This window comes from Montipora foliosa, chromosome 12 (assembly GCF_036669935.1).
Source record: "Montipora foliosa isolate CH-2021 chromosome 12, ASM3666993v2, whole genome shotgun sequence".
In the NCBI taxonomy this organism is placed as follows: domain Eukaryota; kingdom Metazoa; phylum Cnidaria; class Anthozoa; order Scleractinia; family Acroporidae; genus Montipora; species Montipora foliosa.
The window spans coordinates 38966986-38976356 of NC_090880.1; the positions used below are offsets into that span (position 1 = coordinate 38966986).

The 9371-nt window shown below is 40.9% G+C and overlaps 1 long non-coding RNA gene across 1 annotated transcript in view; it reads right to left on the reverse strand.

Annotated features, from left to right (window-relative positions):
• LOC137979390 (uncharacterized) overlaps positions 1–1704 on the reverse strand; it is a 2462-nt gene extending 758 nt beyond the window's left edge. The window contains exons 1-2 of the long non-coding RNA XR_011118315.1: positions 1539–1704; positions 1–1380 (exon numbers count right to left, since the gene is read on the reverse strand). The exon at positions 1–1380 is cut by the window's left edge and continues 758 nt beyond it. This is a non-coding gene — a long non-coding RNA (uncharacterized lncRNA). The remainder of the gene's footprint in view (positions 1381–1538) is intronic.
• Positions 1705–9371: the final 7667 nt, after the last annotated feature.

Genomic DNA, 9371 nt, shown 5'->3' on the forward strand with positions numbered 1-9371 from the left:
AAGTTCAAGATTTTACTAATTTGAAGATCATAATTATATAGTTATATTATTTGATTTTTTACTAATCATTTTATTAATCCCGTATTGCATATTTTTGGTATTGTTTCTAGCTTATCTTCTCGGCATATTAGAGTCTACTGCTAACCGGCGGCCTAGCAAGACTCATCAACCCGAGTATAAATAAAATTTCCTTACCCTTACCCTACCTCACTTTGATATCCGAACGTTTCTTGCTATTTTCGTCCTAGATTTTCTTGCCAATGTCCGGATCCATAGCCTAATGTAAACTGCGTTGGGACTCCGAATAATCTGCGGTGTAAACACCTGACGAATCCTAATAAACTGTTTGCCAGTGACATTTACGAACCCGGAAACTCAGTCACGGTTTCGCTGAGTATAAACGTTATATGAGACGTGATAACTGATAACGAAGACGAGGCGAAGAGGTGCAAGCCAAGATGTCGTTACACAAATCGTTGCCAATTTGTAAATATGGTGCTGGTACATAGAGAAAAAAAATAAAGAAGTACAAAAACAACAATCGAAATTGCAACCATGAAAATTTGCAAGCACACGCAACAATAATCGATTCCTTTGATATCAAACATAACTGCCTCCGGCGTAGTTTTACAACACATTTGAATTCGAGTGTTCAATCCACCTTATCTGACTGACTTAGTTGTGCTATGCTTTAGTTCTTATCTTTTATTATTAGAACATTTGTTTCTTCCTTCAATTCAGAATCTGAAATGCTGCCAAAAATGTAAAAAATGTTTCCTGTAGTTATCAAAATTGCGAATGATCACAATAAGGTCAAGGCGGTAATGTTACGCGCGACGAATTTTTGGTTTTTAACCAGTGACCGTTTTTCGCACTAAAATTAGAAATAAGCAAATATTTTTACCCTTGAAAACCGGCGACATCGTGCAAGAAGACTCGGACTACGTTTTCCAACATTTATTTCAAGATCATTCGTGTAATGTTTTTTTACGAGGTCGAAGCACTTCCTGAGCCTTTAGCGAGGATATTTCCTTGCGGCAGCTGCTACTGCGGCGTTAATGGTTCGGAAATCACTGTGAAACCATTCTTGACCTCCTCCCTCACGAACTTGTACGTCCCTCAAAGTATAATGAGCGTCCTTTTCAGCAAGATTCATGTTCGATACTTTATATGTCTGTCTAACAGTGAGCTTCCTCCAGTTCCCAGACTGCAGGTTTAGTAGCCTTTGGCGAAGAGTATTATCATTGGTCGACACACCAACTTTGAAATAGTCTAAGCTGGCTTCCTGAATGATGTAAATTAATCCTGGCTCGTTCAAGTCCACTTCATCATAGTATTCCCTTGCCATCTTTGCAGCGTACACAACAGATTTGTTGGTTGCTGTTAAGAAGTGAAGGGGAAGAACATTGTAAAAACATACAATATTTCGCACTACATTCCGATCATATTTGGGGCGTGTCACAATTGACTCTTTGTCTTATCCTAAAAGAAATAACTGTGACAGAGAGGAAAAAGAACATACACAAACAGAATCGTACCTGAAGGGTAAAACCTCACTCGGTAGGCAAACAAAGCAAAAACTGACTGTTTAGGACTGTGCTGAGCACGCTCTGGAGACAAGATTAAAAACTGTTCGAGAATGAATGAAACCTAATGCCGAAAAAAGGTTTACAAGTCCACCTTCATCACATGTTCGATCATGAGTTCACCTAATCATATGCGGATAACCACTGTTCAATCACCGATCCGGCTATCTATCAATTAAAATTGTCGTCAACACCATGAAATAGAACGGTTTTCGATTGAGTGTCGAAAGTAATTAGCGAATTGGTTTGGTTTGTGATTACTTAACTCAATGATTGGTTCAAGGTTCTCGCGCCACTTTTTCAACCAATCAGAAGTGAAACCAAAACCAATCGCGGGGCTCGCGCGTACACATTTTCCCGCGCTTTATGTCGGCTACGTCTAATTACTTCGAGTTTTGATTGGTTTACTGGATTGTCTCCGTCCTCTTTGATTGGCCAAAGTAATTACCTTGGTTTTGGTTTTACGACAATCGATTGAAACTCGCTCCAAAGTGGTTAATGGTGTGTCTTGTCATCTAAACGCACCTATGCCAAATGCTAAGACTACAGTTCTTTCAATTTCCTACCGACATGACTGAAACACGTCAGCTTTGACATGTCAAAAGGTCCACTGAATAATTACGGAATATAATTGGTAACCCCATCCAGGATCCAGGGAGAAACATGTTAAAATGATAGGGCTACAAAATATGGCCAAGACAAACAAGCATTTGGGGTCACTCCTCCTCCATTTATCATTTAGCAAGGTACATGGAATTGATACGAATTTTTATTGGCTCGTTGCACCTGCACCTACTGTGATTGGTCGGAGTAATTACTTTGGTATTGGTTTCACGACACTCAATTGCATACCGCCCTATATTGTCTGTATTGGTTGAAAATAGTATGTAACTAAAGTGTATATTCTCATTTATCCAAATCAGTATTCCTACCTATACCTTCTTCAAGCGTTGTCATTCCTGACCGGATGGTTCAAAAACCAACCAAAACAACGAAACAGGCCGATCTTAATTGACTGAAAGTTCGGCAAACCAAGAACAGACACACACTCACACAAAATAAAAATTAAAACAAAACGTCTTACCTTAAGAAGAATTGTGGCTTTAATGATGGAGATCAGCAGCAGCAACAATTTTTTTGTGAACCAATGTTTCACATGAACAAGCTCCTCTAATAACAAAGTCATACTAGTAATTGTTAACACACCACACCCGCTGTTAACCAACAGCAGAAATGTTTCTTTAGTTGATGATTACCCATTCTCACGCGAGCTTTAGCATTTGAAATATTAATCAGCTTGCCATATTGTAATCCAAGAAGACGTCACAGTAAAAGTTGACTACAGCTCACTTCCCGCATATCCGCCATGTTTGTTTGATGTAAAGGGTCACGGACGATACATAGTCGCATGTAGACGGTCAGCTATTAGCAAACGCGCATGCGTCAACTTTCCATGCGTGCGGCTGACCCTTGAGCTTTAAAATAGCAAATGCGCATGCGTAACCTCCGTGTACACTGAACAATGAGTACCAAATAACCAGCGAAGACAAGATTCGTTGGTTTTATCAAATAGCCAAAGAAAGCAAGATTCGTCACGCAAGCGTGATTTGTAAATGATCCAGACAGGTAAGATTTGGTTTAATCAGAGCGATTGTATTAAAAAAAAAACCATTTCTTTTAAAAATGATTTTATGTTAAATAACCAAATTACCAAATTAGTTAACAAAGGTTTTATTTCTTGTGAAAATGGTTTTTATTAAATAACCAAGCTACCAAATTATTCAACAATGGTTTGATTAAATTACCAGGCTGGCGCAGTGGTGAAATCACTCGCCTCCCACCAATGTGACCCGGGTTCGATTTTAAGTCTAGTTTTCATAGGTCGGGAAAATCCCAGACGATCAGGGATTTCGCAGTTTTCCGACCGTCCCAGAGTAATGAAAACCATAAATCGTAGACATCCCCGATAATCATATCTGGGATGGTCGGGCACGAAACGGGAAAATAGGAAGCGTTTCTATTTTCGCGACGCGTCCCAAATTTTTGCGATAGTCGGCGATCATTCCCTACATATGAAAACTCAAATTTGTACTGTCGGAGAGGGCTTTACCTCGTTACCAATTTCTAAATTGCAGGTTTCATTTTTTTGGCGCACTTCCCATTTTCCGTCAAAGTCACTATCGGGAGAATCTGGCACAAGTATCTGAGAAACTGCGAAATTTCCCGACTATATGAAAACTAGGCTTAAAACTCGGCGTCACATATGGGTTGAGTTTGATCGCTTTCTTGTTTTACCCTTTCCCTAGGAGGTTTTTCTCCGGGTACTCCGGTTTCCTCCAACGTTTGAATTGATTTGAGTTAATTCATTTGACTGTATAGTCATGTATAGTGACCTATGTATAGTGCCTATGCCATAGTGTCCGATGTATAGTGCCTATGTATATGCCTATACCATAGTGTCCTATGTATAGTGCCTATGCATAGTGACTATGCCATAGTGTCCTATGTACAGTGCAAATGTATAGTGCGTATGCGGCATAGGTGTCCTACAAAAATTTTTGTATAGTGCCTATTGCTATAGTATCCTATGTATTGTATGCCATAGTGTGGCTATGTATAGTGCATATGTGCATAGTCGGTCTCTATGTATAGTGCCTATGCCATAGTGTTGTGCTGTATATGTGCTTATGGCTATAAGTGTCCTATGAGTATAATGCCTATGCTCATATGTGTTGCTTATGTATAGTGCCTATGCCATAAATGTCCATTATGTATAGTGCCTATACTATAGTTGCCCTATGGTTATAGTGCCGTCTGGCCATTCAATCGTCCTATTTAGTGCCTATGAATAGTGCCTACTGTATAATGTCTATACTCTAGGTATTTATCGTTGTATAGTGCCTATTCCATAGTGTTCCTATGTATAGTACCTATGTATAGTGCTCTGCCGCCATCGGCTGTTCCTATGTAATAAGTGTCCCCAGTTAGTGCCCCCGCACCGAAGAGTTGACAGGGGTCGCTTAAAAAAAATCAATTGCCTCATCAAGATGCTCTCAAACCTAAATGAAATGTAGATATTTGAGGGTTGCGGTGTCTCATAGACGGAAAGACCAGAAAAGAAATGATCCCCTCTTGGCGCTTATTTGGACAATTCCCGCAATTGTTTCCTAATAGACACCTTGAAAAAATTCAGGTGTCTCCGAACCGGATTCCCGCCGCGCCCTCCGCGTAGTACATCGCCTGTGTGCAAACGGTACGGGAATCGAGAGATTTAGCAACGTGTTTACCAATATGCGAATTTTCATACTTATATGCTAAGCAACCATCTTGTAAGTCTGTACGTAATTAAGTAGAGTAAGCTAAGTACCGTAAGTACGTAGCCGTAAGCTAAGTCATTAGTAAGTCCGTAAGTAAGTAAGTAAGTAGTAAGTTCAAGGTACGTAAGTAAGTAAGTAAGTAAGTAAGTAAGTAAGTAAGTCCTTTTGTTTATTGTCAGATAACGAGGAGAGTGGTCCGCCCCAAATCTCCGAGCCAGGTAGCTCATTGTAAAAAAGAACCTCGTGACCAATACCCCCCCCCCGTTTGTCAATTAAGCTACTACTGACATAAAAATATATTAGTTAAATTAAAGTAAAAACCTACATAGATTAAAGACGCAGTTTAAGATAAAAATTCACCCCAAAAGAACAACAAGCAAAACCAAAACTATAACATGATATTTCTGTCATTGACATTCACTGTATTACTTAACACCTTATTTTTTTGTTTCGTTAATTTCAATAGGCCTTTTGCTATCCCACGTAACGCCCTCAAGGTACAAAATCCGCCATGCTGGCGGGCAAGCTCATTATTATTTCCACACTGGGACATTAAGACAAAGACGAGTCTGAACCAGTACGCTGGTTTGGCTTGATCTTGCCCTTTGTTTTAATGTCCCAGTGGGGGCGAATAATAATGAGCTTCCCTCCAGCATGGCCAGATTTCTAGCCATGTTGATCGTTTGCTGCCCCTAAAGGCTCTATTACTAGGACAGTGTGCGAAATTTTAATCGCAAATTTGGTAACCCCCCCCCTAAGATTTTTTTTTTTGTCCTAATGTATGTTGCACTATCTATAAGTCTCTTTGCCACTCCCATGTAAAACACGCCCGAAGCGACCATCTCTCCATTTACCTCGATTTAAGACGGTTAGCCGCCTTATGATAAAATAAAAAAGTACTTTTACCGCTCGCGACAAAAAAGGGCCCATCATAACAATGTCGTCGGTCGTTCTAGCGCTGGAACACTAATTGGGGATACCTGTAAACGTGCAATTTGTATTCAATTTAGCGCAAAGTTAAATGCTGGTTTTTGACGGCGAGGTGAAAACCGGAGTAACCCGTTGAGACACAACTTCTACGGTGCATAGACTCAAACGCACACATGACGCCGACGTCTGGGAGATCGAACTCGGGCCACATTGGTGCGAGGCGAGTGTCTCACACCACTGCGCCATACCCGCATTCTCAACCGACGAAACAACAGGCACTTTTCCACAAAAAGAAAGTTGAAAACCACAGATCATCGCAAGTTGACACAAAGCAACCCCGCCAATTCAGGTGCCCCCAATCAAACTGGCCTTGAGAAACACCAGGGGCCCCGCGTTTCTCGAAAAATGTCCCAGCAACTTTACGGGCCCATATTTCGGGTGTAGTTCCACGCACTTTTATTCCCTTCTGTATCTCAAAGACGGAGGTGTTTTCATTAAGTCGTCAGAACTTTACAGTCATTTTGCTTTTTGTTATCCTTGAAAACGATCTTTTAAAAAAGATCGGCTTTTCTGAAGGATGCAGTTTTAGCACGTTCTCAAATGATTTTCGGCGGGCCCGGAAATCTGTCGTCTCGGGGACCTTTGAGCCCGGGCCCCAGACTTCCTGAGACGGGATTCGAACCCATGATCACGGCGACTCGATTGTGCACTGCACTTGACATGGCACACATGTTTTGTCTCTGCCAAATTCCTGAAGAGGACCTCCCAGTGGTTTTGGGGTGGGGTAACACAACCCTCGAACTTGGGCTAATAGGGTGAGAAAGACAACATATCTTAGGGAACACGCAAGGGGGAACCTAAACTATTTTTTATTTTAGTTTATCAAAAAGCTGAGACACAAGTTTCGAAGTAATTGTCAAGGACACAAGGGACAACACAGGGCAAAATTGTTTTTCCAGGGAACACAACGTGCTTACCGGGCGACGCCCTTAACCGTGGCCGTTATTTTTTTTCAATTATCCGCGAATGTGATGTGACAGTCACTCCTCCTTGCAAAGTTCGTACGGTTGTAAGTTGAACACCGTTGCATGGGTTGTTTTGAGTTGACATATTTTCAAACGTAGTTTGTCAAATGTGAAAGTTTGTTTTGGGTGTGCCCACGTTAAGGCGCGTTGCACTGTAAGTTGTCTCTAACGTTGATTTCATGTGTCAGCCCGCAGATTGACTTAACTATATGAAATGTCATATCTGTGAAAATTACGAGTACTTTCCTTTAAAAAAAACACGGCTTAAACACCCTTTGAAACATATTAATGTATGCACTGGACGTCAAGAGTTGAACATTCTTGAACGGACATGTTTGTTCCATTTAATTGAGGGCCGTTTCTGGAACATGCCCATCGCGGTCATCCGGCTATAGAAAAACAAATCAAAGCCTTTAATACAGTAAATAATGCCGTGTTTTAACCTTCAGAGTCTTTGCGTATTTCGGAAAGGTAAGTTGAAACCATTTTTGCACGAGTCAAACATCACTTGTTTACTTTATTCAGTTTGGTTGGCAAAGGGTAGCCAAAACGTTTAAATAAACTGATAAATCCCATGTACTCAAGCGCCGGAACAATTAATCTGTTTGCTAATGTAACCATACTTTCCACCGTTAGCAAAGAGCGTTAGGACACAAAAGAAACCTGCGTCAGAATGCGGGGTAATGGAACAACTTCTCTTTAAAAAAAAAAGCACTTTAAACCATCTTAAATCCAATTAAATCTTTTCCATAGAGCTCTGTTATTCTCTTGGGAATAATTAGACCTGTTTAATTGTAAATTGTAGTCTTATAGTGCCACTCTTTCAACAAACAGAAAACCGTGCTCGAGAGGAACACACTTTTTCTGTACCGTAGCGTGCTTAGGCTTTGGAATGTTTCGAAAAGCACAAGACAAAGAGATAATTCTTGCCACCTGCATCTTCTTCGATTTGCCTTAATGTGTTGCAAGCGGTAAAGGCGTTCAAGAGCTGAGGTGTCGTTTCTTTGGAATTGAACCTTCGCCCGTTATTTGATTTCGAGTTTTGACAACAGTTACAGTCCCGGAAAAGATCCCCCCTTTCACGATTTTCACGTAGCAAATAGGGACTGGTATGAACTATGCTGTTCTGAAAAGTGAAATACCATTTATTTTAATTTGTCATAATAAAGTAACTGGACTCTTGGAATGGCGTTTACGAATTTCAGGCAGCGCCATTGATAAATTCGGCAGCTTTTCTCCAACTCCAGAAAAATGCAAACTTAAATCGAAGAACGTCTATGATTGACTGTTTTCTTTCCGAATTTTTCCGTCAGGACTCGGGCCGACGAATTGGCTTTGATAAAGCAACAGGGAGTGGAAAAGGAACGGAGTACCTACTTAAAATAATCGTACATCGCGAAAAATTCCAACTTCTACAAAGAGCTCGCAGCCATCGCTCATTTGAAGAAAACTATATACGAAGAAGAGCAGTGAGTTGTTCTGAAACTGGAGAAGACCTTAAATACCACATCATCTTTGCCATCTCTAAGCTCAAGGACTTGCTATAAAGTCGCTACTGCAGAAGGGAAGTGAAACAATTATATCGACCGTAAATGTGAGAGAACACAAAGGGACACAGGAAGTGCCCTCCATCAACGTTAACGTACTGAAAAGATGTGAGGTGTTGCCGAAGAACCGCGTTTCAGAGAAGTAAACGATGATGACGTTTACGATGAAGATGAAGATCCTTGACGACAGGGGAAACAATCTTAACGAGGACCAGGAGGCCAAAATTAAATCGCCGAAAAGTCCTCTTCAAAGACAACTGCCAACAAGAAACAGAACAGAACAAAAGGCCCGATTGATTCGGTTGAGGAGCTACGAGGACGTACGTCATTCCCGCTAACACTGCTACGAGTTGGAAACGGGATGTTCGGGCATTAAAAAAGCAAACCAAAGGTTCCGCAACCAGTAAAGGCATAAACAAATCAGTTTCTTTTCAAGTAGAGAATAACACCAGAAAAATTCATATAATAATGAAGTCAAGGCTGCCCTCAACCCACCAAGAAACAAATCTAATTTTCAGGTGTCACTCCCGGTGGGAAGCGCAACTGGCTCTGCGATGGATAAGATCCAGGAGCGAGTCGTAAAACTTGAATATCAGATGACAACAACAAAAACCCGGATAGGAATTCGTTTGGAAGGCAACGCTTGGATATCTCACGTTGAAAATGTTCAAGAGAAGAAATTATACAATACCAGCAAGAGGCAGGTTTCAGTCTTTGTCGAAATCTTACTGCGCTTGTCAAAAATTTGCTGAAAGCAAATGGACTGTAAAACAAACCTTCAGATCAATTTGATCAAAACTAGGAATATAGAACAGGAGCTTTTGATCCGACCAAATTCCTGATTGTATGTGGACCCCAACGCGGCTAAGCTCGGCTACGCTTCCTGTCCGAGTGAATACCTGGACTACATGGAAGGTTGGGAGACAGCTCACTTGGAGAACTTATGATGAAAACGGTGCAGAAAAA